This window comes from Crinia signifera, chromosome 4, assembly GCF_055691185.1.
Source record: "Crinia signifera chromosome 4, ASM5569118v1, whole genome shotgun sequence".
Classification (NCBI taxonomy): domain Eukaryota; kingdom Metazoa; phylum Chordata; class Amphibia; order Anura; family Myobatrachidae; genus Crinia; species Crinia signifera.
Genome location: NC_139220.1, coordinates 135,676,104 through 135,691,685, shown reverse-complemented (window position 1 = coordinate 135,691,685; position 15,582 = coordinate 135,676,104). Strand labels below are relative to the sequence as shown.

The following is a 15,582-nucleotide window of genomic DNA, read 5'->3' as shown; positions in this document are numbered from 1 at the left end:
GTGCTAAGCCAGCCCTTGTTGTTGAAAAATACTTAGGATATGATTATATCATTAGCTCATGAGGCATGGCTGACAGATGGCTCAAGAATGGAGTGCCCTACAGCCCTTTCTCCCGCTGATGGTGAGTGGATCCACAAGATGGTGTCCTTTTTTTATAACCAAAGGGCCACCTCTCTCTTGTCCATGCTCCCTCTGTTCTGGCACTGTCACCTCTGTCGGTACTTGTGTATTATCACGGGGCCCATTAAACAAATAACCAAGTGTCCTATTCAGCGTAGTGAGATCGCATCGCATGCAATTTGCGTGCAATGCAATGTGATGTGATGGTACTTGTTCAATTTCACTGCACCCCTGCCCGTGGATCGCATCGAATGTAAATTGCATGCGAACGCATGCGATTTTATCACGTGCGAGGCAATGCGATTTAGCACACCCCCACTATTCACGTCACCCCGAAGCGTGGCGTGCGGATGCGGAACGCGTCCTCCTCTGTTCATACCCCCAGTATCCACGTCAGTGTGGAGTTGATTTTATAAAGTGTGGCGACCGCAGCGAGCCCCGTGAGGGGCCGCATAAAACAAGTCTGTAGCATGGCAAGCGGCCGCGGATTACTTGACCTGTATTCCGCTGCGCTCACCACACTTTGGGCTCCTATGAGTGCGGGGCTTGCTACACTCGCCACGCTTCGGGCTCTGTGGCTCGCTGCGCTTGCCACACTTTAGAAAATCAACTCCACACCGATGTGGATAGTGGGGGTATGAAAAGGTTGGGAGGACACATACCACGTGCGCTCGCTATGCTTTGGGGTGACGTGGATAGTGGGGCTGTGCTAAATCGCATCACATGCGATTTGCGTGCGATGCGCTCTACGGGCAGTTAAACTGTGATGCAATGCGATCCCTATGCCAACGTACGTATTTAAGTTCAGTGCCGTGATGATACACAAGAACCCCTCTGCCCTTTCCCTGTAACTCATGTCTACTGACTCCTCTGTTATGTACCTGACTCCTCTGTTTTGGTCCTGTCCTAACTGTTATGTCCTCTCTGTTGTAATCCTGTCACCTTTGTCCTAACCCTCATCCTATCATGTCTATCTTGACCCTGTCATGTTTGTCCTGCCCTTGTCTCAGCTATTTCATGGTGACAGGCACAGGACAAAGAGGAGTACCAGATGTGAGGCTCATACTGCTATAACAATGTTTAACTGTATCCACTTGGATTTTTACTAAAACAGATTTAATTAAATGTTGTGTAACATTAATACGTAGAAACATTCTTCCACAGCATCTAATTCTACAAGATGTAATGATATTGAGTTTGAAAAAACTCATGAGCCCGAGGTGTGCTCCCTACCACCAGTGCTGTGCCTAAACACGTGCATAGGGGGTTGTGCGATCGAGTGGGTTATCTCTCGAAGGAGAAGGGCCCCGTTTTTTCCCTAACCCCTCTCAGCCATAAGGCCGAAGAGGGGAAAATAGGGAACGGTGGGTCCTCTTCGCCGAAGCTTAGAGAGACCCTCATTCCTCAACCCCCGGAAGGGTTAGGAAGGTGGGTCCTCCGCACCCGAAGGTTTGGAGAGACCCTCAGTAGACTTCCCTCCGCCTTGCGGCTCGGGGTCGTCCTCGAGGGGACCGAAGCTCTCCCCAAAAGGCGAGAGCTTCGGCACATTGGGGAAATGGAAGCCCCGAAAGGGTCGACCACACTACCCAAAAAAAACGTGACAAAACTACTAAAAACAAGGAACGTGAAAAGTTACGAACGTGAGAGGGGAAGAGAAATAAATAATAAAGATACCTCAGCCAGAAGGCCGGGGTGGGGGTGTGAAAAATTGTCCTACCCCATCCAAAAGGACGAGGTAAGGACGTGAAGCGCTACCTGAAGGGAAGTGCGCAGTGCAAATGCTTACTAGTGCATGGTGATTTTGGGATCACCCGTGCATGTTCGTTTCCCCGGGGGCACAGTGCAGCCTCGGACTCCAAGCAACCGACCGATCAGCGTCTGACCAAGGTTTCTCTGCTCCCATCGTAGGGCACTTTCCAGCCCCTGGCATGGGAATGGGTACTCCACTGGGCTTTTCTAAAGACTCCCTTAGGGGTTGCGGCCCCCTCGGAAGAGCAATCTACTCAGTCTCAGTGTTTCTCCGATCCCAAGGTTAAGGTACTAAGCTGGGCCTTTCGCGGTCTCTTTATCAGAGGCTACGAACCTCTGGAACAGGAGCCATCTACTCAGTCCCGGTCTTTCTCCGCTCCTTGGGAATGGATACTAGACTGAGCCTTTCGCTGTCTCATCCTTCGGGGGCTACGAACCCCATCAAGAGAGCCAAACTACTAGGCCCAGTGTTTCTCCCCCCCCTCTCACCAGTAGGTTTACGGAAACAACACCTCCTACCACTGGCAGAGGTGAAGGTACTCAGCCAGACTTTTCACCACTCCCAGGCAAAAAAGAAGGGTCCCACACCCTCCGCCCATCAGAGCAGCTACCCAGTCCAGCCTTTCTCCATTCTCTGCCAGAGGCCAGTCCATACCCACTGATAAGAACAGATACTACACTTAATCTTAGCCAAAAGGCCGAGAAGCGATGATATTGCCCATCATACAACATTATACGACACTAGGAGCGAAATGTAATAGGGTGCGATTTTTGGACATGTTCAAAAATCGCACCAAATCACACCTTTATAAATCAATTTTTTTGCTGCGAATTCACATATGTAATGAGATGCGAATTTGCTGCAAAAAAGTGCGATATGGTGTGATTTTTACCAAAAATCATACATTTCTAAAAAATTGCACCCTATTACATTTCGCCCTAGGACCCTAACCATTTAAATTTAAATAAGAACAAAACATTTTTGTATTATCAAATGTGACCCATTACAGCATACTGTACATTATTAATTCAATATCTCTCACCTAGAGATTTATTTCATAAAGTGTGAGTTTTTAGAATAGAGATGTTTTCCATTGCAACCAGATTCTGATTAATAGCTGGAATTTGATGGTTGTTATCTGAAACATCTCTACTTCTAAAACACCACACTTTAGTAAATATACCCCCTTGTCTCACACTCCCGTTTGCTGAACTACTAAAAACCATATAAAACTCTCCCCACACTTTGTACTAATGTTTTTAATTATAATTCTGCCTTTAGAAGTGTTTTTTCCCCTTAGCCTAATCCATTGCCACATTCTTTTGTCTAGCTCAGTTGTTCCCAAACTGTTTGTCGTGGCTCCCAGGGGTGCCAGGGAGCACTTGCAGGGGTGCCCTGGGTTGGTGGTTCAGGACAATCTCAAATTATATATGTCAATGTAATAAGGGATAGGGGGGAGATTCTCTAAGAATCTCCACCCCCCCTTTGCCGCCCATCGCAATTCTAATTATAGGGGGAATATATAACATATATATATATATATGTTCTAACATATGCGATAATTATAGCAAAGGACAGCTCTTGCGTTAAGAGCTGTCCTTTGCGGTGAGAGTCGCCGGGTCCCAGCAGGTCCCGGCGGCTCCCCCCTCCCTCCCACACCCGGCGCTGCTGCTGCGCCGGGCTCTCCTCCTCCCTGCACCCGGAAGAGGATCAGTGCAGGGAGGAGGTCACAGGTCTGGGCAGCACAGCTCTGTGCTGCCCGGACACAGGTGAGGGGGCGATGCGGGGCAGCGGGGGTCCGTGCGGGGCGGCGGGGGTCCGTGCGGGGAGGCGGTGGGTTCGCGATAGGAGCCCATTGGCTTCTATGGGGCATCGCAAGATTTTTTTCTGGTGATGCCCCCCTGCCGCGGTAACCCGATAACGGGGTTTTTACCGCATTTCTAGCTTAGAGAATCTCCCCCATTAGTGCTTGTGTTTTCCAATTATAAAATATGTGGATAAACAGAAGTGAATCATGTTCCTCACCACATAACTGTACCTAAGGATGTTAGCGCAACTAATTTAATTCAATATTTTTTTCTGAAGTTCTTGTTATCTAACTTTTGGCCTATGGGTACTTTGAACAAAATTCTAATACTCTAGGATGCCGTGCTTCAAAAAAGTTTGGGAACCACTGGTCTCATGTCATAATAAATGAATCATGCCTATGGTATTTTAAAGTAGTTTTAGATAATGAGAAAAATGTGAATTTTTCAGAATGACGATCTCTTACCATAGAACAGCAAATTTTGGATTATAAGGAATATTAGTACATTAATGTTAACATCTCATACAGTGGTGTAACTAGATTCCTGTGTGCCCCATAGCAAAAGTTTGTAAGGGCCCCTATTTATCACCTAATGCTGAAAAATGTACACAGAATATGACACTTTGACAGGCAAAGTGGGCCCATCTCAGCTCTGGTCCCCATAGCAGCTGCACCCCCTGCATCTATGGTAGGTATGCCTTTGATCTCATACTACCAGTGTTTGGTGAATGCCACTTTAATACTGCAAAATGTGTGTGTGTGTATGTATGTATATATATATATATATATATATATATATATATATATATAATTGTATGTCCAATAAACAATTTCACTTTGCATACACAATTGCTAATTACTGCATATTTGCATAGGTAATGGTATGTAGATTCTCTATAGCTGTAAAAATGAGCTTTAATGAATTACTAATTGCATTATCTCTGCTAATTATATACACAAAATGTTGATTAAGTGTTAAAGGTTAGTTTGGCTAGCTGTAGCCATAATAATCCTTTGTATGCTTTAACTACGTTATGTTAAGCATGTTTAAATTAAATAAAGATTCCCTGTTTAATTGGACAAATAAAACAATCAACTTGTAATACTTACTATTTACTGACTCACTCCATACATTGTGTTTATTGACTGCTGATAATCAAAAACACATAGGGGGTTATTCTGGTTGATTCTCAAGGCTGTGCATTCGAAGCCTTGCGAGTCCACCAAACCCTGCCTTGCGAATGTTGACTGGGCGCCACCCATTTGCAAGGCAAATTTTCACACAGTGCATGCGAATGGATGTTACACAGTAACATCCATTCGCAGTCTGGTGAGGTTCGCCTGGTGGGGTCCGCCCCATCATTTGATGGTCTCCGACCATCGAATGATGGCGAAGGCTCACACATATGTAAGATTGCCTCAGAGCAACCTTACAGATGCATGTCTGCTCGTGGGAAGTAGGCGAGCAGCTGACATCCGGTTATGTCAGCTGCCCACCCCCCACCTGTCCATCATGCATACTTAGCATGGGAATGCCCATGAAATGCTGGGTGTTACCATATGGTAATGAGGCATCCCATCACCCCACATCCCTCTCCGCCCGCAAGGCTGCTTGCATGCACCCGACAAACAATCTGTTCACCGTGGCCACAAGCATATGCACATGTGCAAAAATGTGCATGCGCATTTGCAATAAGAAAACATTGATCCCCTTGCGAACGATAGGACCTTGCAAACAGGCCTGAACATAGTCCCTAGTTTCTAAATATTAATTAATATCAATTATTAATTGATATTGGCTGAATGGCAAAATACCTGCATAGTAGTCTCAAGCTATGTACACACTGTACAATATTTTTGATCGGGGCAACAGTCAGGCCAATTATTTGGCTAGAGGATATCTGTGCTACACACTATTCGTTTTTAAAATAAGGTCAGATTTCTATTCGATGACTGAGAATGTGCACACACTGTTCTATATTGGATGATTGAGGCTGAGATTTTTGTTTTTCATCGAATAATCATAGATGAATGTTTGTGGATTTGTCTGATTTTTATTGTCAAAATGCCAAAACAATCATTCACGCACACTATACAATAAATCACCCAAATATTGGTAGATTGGCTCAATAATTGCATAGTGTGTAAATAAATTGCATCGGTGTTCCTGAAACAGTCAGATTGAACATCATCTTTTGTTATAGTTGTGTGTGTGTATTTATGGCAGGTGCAGTTTCTCGTATTTGTGTATGGCCTCCTATGAGTGGCTCAGCAATTTTGCCTACAACCTTATTCAGGGACACACCAGTTATATGTTGCAAGATTCCAATAGGGTTTAATATTTCCATGCATCTTTTTTGACAACCCCAGTTACCTCCCAGTTACCATGCAGGAATGCTTCTTGTTCTACTGATACCATGCATCCAAGTCTATACTGTGACTATATACATTCAGAATTGGGTTGCATGAGCAGTGAAACATGCGTAGAAGAAAAAACATTGTCCATATGCATATCAGCATTGCTTGTGATTTTGAATTGTGCTCTAACTCACAAAAAGATTATATATTACTACTTTGCATTACAGCTTTGTTATTATGCATAACATATTGCATATGCACCTAGGGTTGGCTATCAGCCATCAATAAATCAAATCATTGATGGTCTATGACCAATGTTGAATACTTTTTCCATCGATGGGGGAGAACCAGATGGGTTCCTACCATCAATGATACACAAGCAACAATTTTTTCCCCAAAAAGTGCCAGGATATGGATAATAGCTCCACCCTCTGGCACTCCCACAAACCTCTGCCCCTTGAATCTCATTGGCCCACAGCCTTAAGAATTGTAAAGCAGGAGTCTTTACCTGTGAGTTAAAACATTGATAGTTCTCTTGCAGATGGTTTTACACCATCAAGGTTATCCAACAGTGGTAGTACAATTTATAGATGGCCAGTTGATGGTCATTCCTACATGTACAGTACATACTGTAAATGAACAAAAGTCCCTCTCCTTCAACTTCGCTTGCATTAGTGATTTCTTATACTCCACTTCCACACATGTAGCTACTGTATATCCCATGTTTTTCCCATGAACAAGCATCAATCTAGGATTTCTGCAAGCATGAAAGGACAACTCAGGACTAACTCCTTGCTCTATGACCTTGCACCTGACTAGGGCCATGGAGCTGAGACCTGGTAATTTGCCAGCTTGCTAGACCTGACAAATTACCAGGTCCCATTTCTGAAAGCTTCATTTAATGAGCTTTAGGATTGCAAAAAATATGTTTTTGGATGTTTAAAATGAATTAAAAATGATTAGCTGGTATTCTATATTTAACTTCCTTTCATCCTGTTATATTTTGTCCAACTACTTCTGGAGAAACTAAAAAAAATGGGAAAAAAGTCAAAAGACAGTAATAAAGCAAAGGTTTTTGAAAAGACTGTGTGCTTTTCACTATCAGGACTGACAGAGGTGGCTAAAAGAAAGGATGTAAAAATCTATACTGACATTCCCATCAATTTCCCTTCAGTACCCCAGTAATTTGTAATCAGGTACTGTATTTTACTCTGCTTAAAACCATATTAAAGGAACAACAGGGTGATATAACATTAGAAACCTTTAATGAGCTAACTGATTTGTAATCATAAGTGCCCTGACTGCACTTGATTAAAGCGGTAACCTTTCTTTAATCACATAAACTATTTGCGACATGTGAAAGAGTTTAGACTATCCCTTTGATATCTTATGTTAGCCTGACAAAAATAATGATGTTGTCAAAAATAAAATGTATAATTATTTCAGAATATTAATATGACATCATTAAATAGACACCGAGAAAATTAAACAACTGTCGCTCAGGATGTTTCATGAAATATGAAGAGATTTGTCTTTCCTTTTGTTTGTAGATGGCCATCTTACAAATGATCTTGCTGAAATATTCTGTACAGCTGTTATAATTCCAGTTGGCAAGCTGAGGTCTATTAGCTTAACTGGAAAAGCCATGTCATTATTTGTGATGGAAAAGTAATGCAAAGGTAAGGTTCAGTGAGCTAATTATTTCAAGCTTTAATGAAAAAAGGAGACATTACCAATAGTAGTGTTAGGACTACTACTGTATATCAGTAATCCATGCACAACACTCTTTTTTATCATGCAATTTATCAAATCAGATCTAAAAAGTAGAGATGAGCGCTGAGGCCGAAGATTTGGATATGTCTCCGGGATTTGGATTTGGCTTTGTCAAACAGCAGTGAAAGGCTTTGGATTTTTATTAAAAAAATTGTCAAAAAAAGTCCAAATAGCTTAATTGTTGCGTTTTTGTCCTAACAGTAATATTGACCTCAATAGCATTAATTTACAGCCCTTTCCAGACAATTTTGACTACTTTACAGCTCACAATGTTGTTTTCATTAAATTTAGGTCAAGGTCTGCAGCAAGCTGGCTGGTTATTAAAACACAGAACTTCTGACAGTATCATTATGGTGTATTGGGGTGCAGTACACACAAACAATGAATAAAGAAGAGAAAAATTGATTTGGATTTTTTTACTTTAAGTATTTTTAGTGTGCAGCTTGTATAACACTGCGTGATTGCAGAACAATCCCACATGGAACTTGTGGTGTATACTGTTGGGGTGCAAAATTAATTTTTCTACTGTATTTTTTTTATGGATGGGCCTTGGATAACCCTGCGTGGACCATGGAGGTAGAACAATCACACATGGATCTTGTTCTGCTTCTGAAAGTAGTATATATGTATGGTGTATTGGATTTCAGTGCAGCACACCACAGTGACCACACACCACAATGAAAAAAAATGAATGAATGAAATGAAAAAATGAAAAGCTGACTGACAGCCTGCTTAACACACGACCAGTACAATTACTACAATATAAGTATATTATATTGTATATAACCCACCACACAAACCCCTCTGCAGTCTGCACAGCACAAACCCCTCTGCTGAGTCTGCACTGCACTGCCACAAACCCCTCTGCACAGCACAAACCCCTCTGCACTGCACAACACCCCTCTACACACTGCACAAACCCCTCTGCACTGCACAACACCCCTCTGAGTCTGCACAGCATAAACCCCTCTTCAATCTGCATTGCACCCCTCTGTACAACACTCCTCTGCACACTAATGATTGATTGACAACTGACAAGTGATCTATATCAGTCAAATCTAAGGTTTGCTTGAAATAGCACAATGGGCATGATTCAAACCTACTCGCTGAGCTGTGAGTGTTCACAGCCTAGCAAGCAGGTAGCTGCTGCCTGTCCTGCGAAATCCCACCTTACTAGGGGATTTGCAGGGCTGCAAATGGATGTTTACGGGTACACATCCATTTGCAAGTGTCCGCTCAAAGGAGAAGTCACTAGATGTTTACCTACCATCAAATGATTTCTTCTCCTCTTCCTGCCGCTCGCAGCTGCCGCATAGCTTAGGACTCACTCGGCAGCTGAAAGGAAAACATGGGCTTCCGGACGGGCACTGACATCATGCGACCGCCTCTAGCAGGAATAAGCACGCCTGCATTTTGCCGGGTACTCCCAGTGTTTCATTGGGTGCATCCACCGTTTTTGCGGGCACGCACATGAATCACCGGGGATTCACCCTGGCACCTCGCCCCCTGTCATTCAGACTGCGATCTCCTTGCAAACAGAAATTTGCCAAAGACGCTCGCAGCTGGGCCCAGCACATGCGCATTGCCGAATATGTGCAGTCCCCATACCAAATTCAGACTTGTGCGAACAGATCGGTCCCCATGTGCTTATTATTTTTTTCCCATAAGAGATATACATATTTTAGAATTAATTAAAAAAAAAAATGAATTCAATTATAAGTAATACTAAATAAATATATTAATAGCGACAACACATAAATAACACAAATGAAAAATAAACAAAACTATACGGTGAAACTTAACGAGTGAATAAACAGCACACACTTTTTTTGCAGTGGCTTAGCTGTCTGTCACAAACTTCTTACAGTGAAACAAATGTCCTCAGTAATTAAAATCTACTAAAATAATTGAGAAAATCAAGCCGTAATTTATCATTACAAAAGATTTTGTACATAGCTACAGGGAGCCACTTATTCTAGTTATTATAAATCCCTCTCAGTTATAAATACATTCTGTCAGTAAAACATGTAAAAATATCTGTTACCATGTCAGTTACAAGGTAATGTCAGTGATGCCAGAACAATAAAAAAAATGATATTATAATGAGTGTTTTCTTATAGTATAGTATTTTTAATAAATGTAGTTGCCCATATTCGTTTTTGGTACTGCTCATTGGCATTCATTAAAGCAAAATAAGTATGTATCACAATATGCTAGAAAAAAAAAAAAAAAGATTTATCTAGCATATGGGGAAGTCATGTTTAATTTTGTTATATCCTGTGGTCAAATGCAGAGGTTTTTTGCTTTAAGTGTTCTTCTTTCTGATATAAGCTGACCTAGTTATAATGGTGATGTTCAAACTGTAATTTATACTAAGAGTCAAAAGCTGTCTGTGTGCATTAGTTTATGATTCATTAAATTATCCAATGAAAGCATGCATATATGATTATATTTCACCGGACCGAATGACAACTAGCTACTTGATTCTGTTGACTGTACTCATTAAAAAGAACAACCTATCATATAACCATGATCTTGAAACTCTGGAGATTAATGAGCCCTGCATCTAAATATTATGTCCCCAAGACATGATGTTCATTGACAGAAGGCCAACACGCTGAAGATATTGCAATGTCTTTTCAAGCAGTCCAAACCAGCTCTAAATTCCTTTTGAAATATTTCAAAATACCCAAAACATACAGAGATAAATGTGTTTGCAGACAAACTCTCAGAGCTGCATGTGAGGCTAACGTGAAAGCATGAGTGGAAGTTTTGCTCCACATTATTTTATAATGATATATAGTAAACTGGAACGAGCATGGCACACGTATGTGTTTTGGGCAACAGAATGTTATGCTGGATGGGCCTGATTTTGAGTAGGATACAGTAACAATATTAAATGCAGTGGAAATATTTATTTCTTCTGCATATATATACAACGCATGGGCCGTTTTAGTGGCGTGCAATGCAATTTTCCTATGTAATTTATTCACTGCTCTGTTGGCCCCAGCGGATCGCATCGCACCTCCTGCAAAATCGAATGCGATTTTATAGGGTGCGATGCCATTACATTAGCTATACACTTGTATGACATGCAATGAGGTTTTAGGCACCCCCCCCCACCACCACTATCCACGCCACCCTGAAGCGTCACGAGCCCCGTGCGTCCTCTAGACCTTTTCATACCCCCACTATCCACGTCGGTGTGGAGTTTAATTTATATAGTGTGCGAGTGCAGCGAGCCCGAAGCGTGGTGAGCGGATGCGGAATACATGTAAAGTAATCCGCGTGCGCTCGCCACACTATAGAAAATCAACTCCACGCCGACGTGGATAGTGGGGGTATGAAAAGGTCGGGAGGACGAGTTCCGCTGCGCTCACCACGCTTCGGGGTGGCGTGGATAGTGGTGGTGGGGTGCCTAAAACCTCCTTGTATTTCATACAAGTGTATAGCTAATGTAATGGCATCGCACCCTATAAAATCGCATGTGATTTTGTTGGAGGTGCGATGCGATCCGCCGGAGCCAACAAAGCAGTGTAGAAATTACATAGGATAATCGCATTGCACGGCACTAAAACGGCCCATGCGATGCGATTTCCCTATGCTACCATATGTATGCTAATTCTGCGCCCTGCTAATACATAAGTACCATATATATATATATATATATATATATATATATATATATTAGGGGCTCTGCACTCACTAAGTAAACTGATATTAATAAATAGTGCAGATTTAGTTCATGAATTGATCAATGTATTTAAGCTTCAGCCCTCTTCACTGGACCCCACTTTTCTAAAGGTCCTAACACTATTATGTTATATATATATATATATATATATATATATATATATATTTTGGGTGCGGCCCGGCACTCACCGCAAACGTCCAGCTGCCCTGGTGCCCGTCTATGAAAACAGGTAGATCAGAAAAAAAGACTGGCACTCCGGGGTCTTCAAAAAGTGCTGTATTAAATGGCAACAAGCGTCCAACGTTTCGGGGGTTGTCCCCCTTTGTCAAGGTGCGTGAGCCCGAAAATGTGGCGAGCGGACGTGGAACACATGTAAAGTAATCCGTGGCCCCTCGCAGGGCGCGCTGCGCGCGCCACGCTTTGGGCTCGCTACGCTCGCCACACTATCTAAGCTCAGCTCCATGCCAACGTGGATAGTGGGGGTATGCCACGCTTCAGGTTGGCGTTGATAGTGGGGGTCGCATTGACAATGGGGGTGCATTTAACATTGCAAGCACCCATAAGGGTGCTTGTACAATTAAAAATCGCATCACATCGCATTGCATGCCATTTGCTGGCATGCGATGCTATGCGATATTTAATTGTACATTCTGGGTCATTTAACACGAATATTGCATCGCATACTATTGCATACCTTATTTAGTGGTATGCGATGGTATGCGATGGGCACCGTGATAATACACAAGTACCTGTATTTTTAGTGTATTATGGATAGTGGTTGCATACAGAGATGCAGAATCATTCACATACTGTAGAACCCAAATTAAGAATCTGCACCTGTCATGTGCAAGTTTCCATGGTGCATCTAAAAACATTCAGAAAATATAGACACTGAAAGAGGGCATTCCAGTCCTTGCACATTTGGATGCATACTGTAGATGTAATGTACACCAGGAAGGACTTTAAAGTGTCATTTGGTTAAAGGAACAGATGTGTACCGTTAAAAGATGCAAATATGTATCAGGTCAGATATCTCTGAAATTTTGGATTTAAAATTAGCTAAAATTTTGAAACTGAAAAATGGTGACACTACAAATTGGCTTACGGTGTGCCAGCAGTTAGGATTCCATTGATGGCATTCTCATTGATGTTGGTGATCTGGCGCCGGTCTCCTGGTGGTATTTGAAATACCATTGTCTTTATTGTGAACCCTGCCATCCCATCCACCATTTCATATAGTCAAAATGACAGTTCAACTGTTATACAGAAGCAATCATTTCCACACTAGCTGTAGTATTGTAAACTCTGGAAAATAACCAGTAAAGTGCCTTTGTATAGCCTGAGGATTTTGTAGTACAACATCTTATCTTTGGTGAAAATAATTGCTCTTTTTTTGCACTGTTCATGAAATTGCATTTTCATTCTTCTGTCCTCTGTTATCTATTAACTATCACATTCCAATGAAGTAGTGTATGCAAAAGTGCTCTGAGTTATGGAAAATAATAAAATCTAAACACGCAGAAAGAAGACGATAATAAGCACCGTAGAGCACTCTGAAGAGCTCTGGTAGATCATGTGATTCAGTGATTCTTTCTTACAGAATGTATTTAAAAACAGAACACATCCTAGGGAATTTTTCATAGTGCTGACCAACAGCTTAAGAGTCTAGAAAGACAATTTTCTTGTTGAAATTTATAAAGAAGCGTGCTGCATTGATTTGTTCTAGCTAAAATTCAATTTTTAAGGAAAAATAAAAATAGGTGTAGTGCGCTACCAGCAACAACATGTGTTTTAAAATTCTTATGCTATTTTCGGGCTAGAAAATACTCTTGCTATACTATATACAGTACAATTAAAAAGTTAACAAAGAGATGATGAAATTTGGCTTTTGCTGACTGGGGGTAGTGGGGGTATAGTACTGATAGAAACCCTTAGCTTAACTGCATAGTAGGATAACCACAATGTCAGAGAAACTGCACTGTTTAATTCAGCAAACAACAAACTGCAGAGAAGAGACAGACTGGAGTATCAATGAATGACAAATCAGAGATGTGGATATTCACTGTGTAGTCCAAAATCAAGATGAAGTGGTTACTACACCAGATACAGACCCAGAACATGAATTCAGTGCAAAAAAGTTAAGTGTATGGTTTGACAGGCAAATTGACAATGACAAGACACGAAGAAAGATGTTTGCTCATTATTCAACCATCCAAAGAAACATTCTCAGAGAATATTATTGTAGCCTGGGAAATGGAGAAATTGTAGAATTAGATATTATAAATGGAGGAAAGAGTATCTGCAGTAAATGGCACTGGTCCTGGTGATGAGTAGATAAGAGTAGCAGAAATGCAGCAACTCATAAACAGAGGTCTTACATTTCACTACAAGCAAAACTACTGGTACCATGAAGAAAGAATGAATCCTAATGAAGAGAAACACGGACAGTAGTTCAAATACATTATGGCATTATTTGACACATTGCTACGCACCCTACTGTTCGGTGTAACCAAGCACATGAATGCAAAATAGTCTTTAGGGTGCATCTAGATAACAGCTTCCTCAACAGCCATCATCTTATTGGAGCCCTAGAATGGATGACACCCATTCAAGTGTGGTTCACTATGGAAAATCAAGAGTATGCTAATCTTTGCCAGGGAGAAACTGAAAAAGTTTCCAAATCACACATGGCTGAGTTTGAGATCTTCAGAATCAAAATGCCAGGAAAATGTTGTGCAAGAGTTGACATGTGTCATTCATGAGAAACCCTGTATTGTAGACAAAAAAATCAATGATGATGAAAAATCAGAAGATGAATATGTAGTTTTAGATCCAAGTGAAATTTCCCAAATTTTGCTTCAATTTATAGAACGTCAGATTTCAAATGTGATGATTCTCTCATGAAATGTACCATGGGCCTAATTCACCTAAATTGCTATTTGCAATTCTGGAAAATGTGACCACAGTATATAGGACAGCGGAGCTCTTCAGCCTGGTGGCAATGAATTACTTGTGGTGTGGTAACAAGGCCCAAAACATGCAGGGTGCTACCCTTAAGATGCATGTGCTTTGCTGTACAGTACAGCATTCGTATATATATGTGTTATGTGATTGCAACAATTTTAATTGTATCGTGTTGGGGTCCTCCTGGCAGACATGCAGGGCTGCTCCATGCATGCCAGTGTAAGGAGTTGTCATTTTGCAATTACTCTCAGACTACAACTCATGCTGAATTAGGCCCCATGTACTAATGAGAAAGATCCTTACATGTTACACTAATAAACATCTTTCATATAGGTATGTAGGAAGTAAACATGTACTGTAATATATTGATAATACATTTTAGAAGCACTAGATTCATTGTGGTCTAATCATACTGTATTAACAATAGTTCTAAGTAATCCATTAAGTCAGGGCTGATAAGATTGTCAAAGGCTTTAATGATGAAATGTATCTATTGGGAAAATTGATTTCCTTAGGAAACTATCTGACCTAGATAAGAAGTAATTACAAAGTATATTTATTCTTAGCAAACAAGTACTTAAAGAAAAAATGTTTAAAACAGACATAAGGGTGATGGGCTGGATGGTGTGATGTCTCTCTGCTCCTACAAGATATTCCAATGTTTATAGTTATATAAGAGGAACATTGGCCCTTATTCAGATCTCATCGCTGTACAAATCTGTTCTCATAATGGGCAAAACCATGTGCACTGCAGGGGGGGCAGATGTAACATGTATAGAGATTCCCATGGAGACAGCAACCATGGGATCAGAGGCCAGCAGGGACAACCAGCTGAAGAGCACAGTGCATAGGCACTAGGATGCCAGGAACTTCCCCTTGCTTGCAGGCTAAGGAAACAAGTTGTACTGACACAGATGGACCTAGGCAGCTCCCCTTTATACCAAGGGAAGGACTGCCATAGGCCAACTGGTCAGAATGGGAGGAGAAGCTCTGACCTGGCCACTACTGTTTACGCCCTCAACCAAGATGGCGGCACCGCACTCTGTGCCGCCATCTTGCCAGCCGTCGGCGGTCACGGACGGGTGAGTACTGTACCTGACGTGCTAAGTCACGGCG

At 41.7% G+C, this 15,582-nt stretch overlaps 1 pseudogene; it reads right to left on the bottom strand.

Moving 5' to 3' along the window:
* Positions 1-2,372: 2,372 nt before the first annotated feature.
* LOC146076298 (U2 spliceosomal RNA) lies at positions 2,373-2,579 on the bottom strand (annotated as a pseudogene).
* Between the last annotated feature and the right edge of the window lie 13,003 nt (positions 2,580-15,582).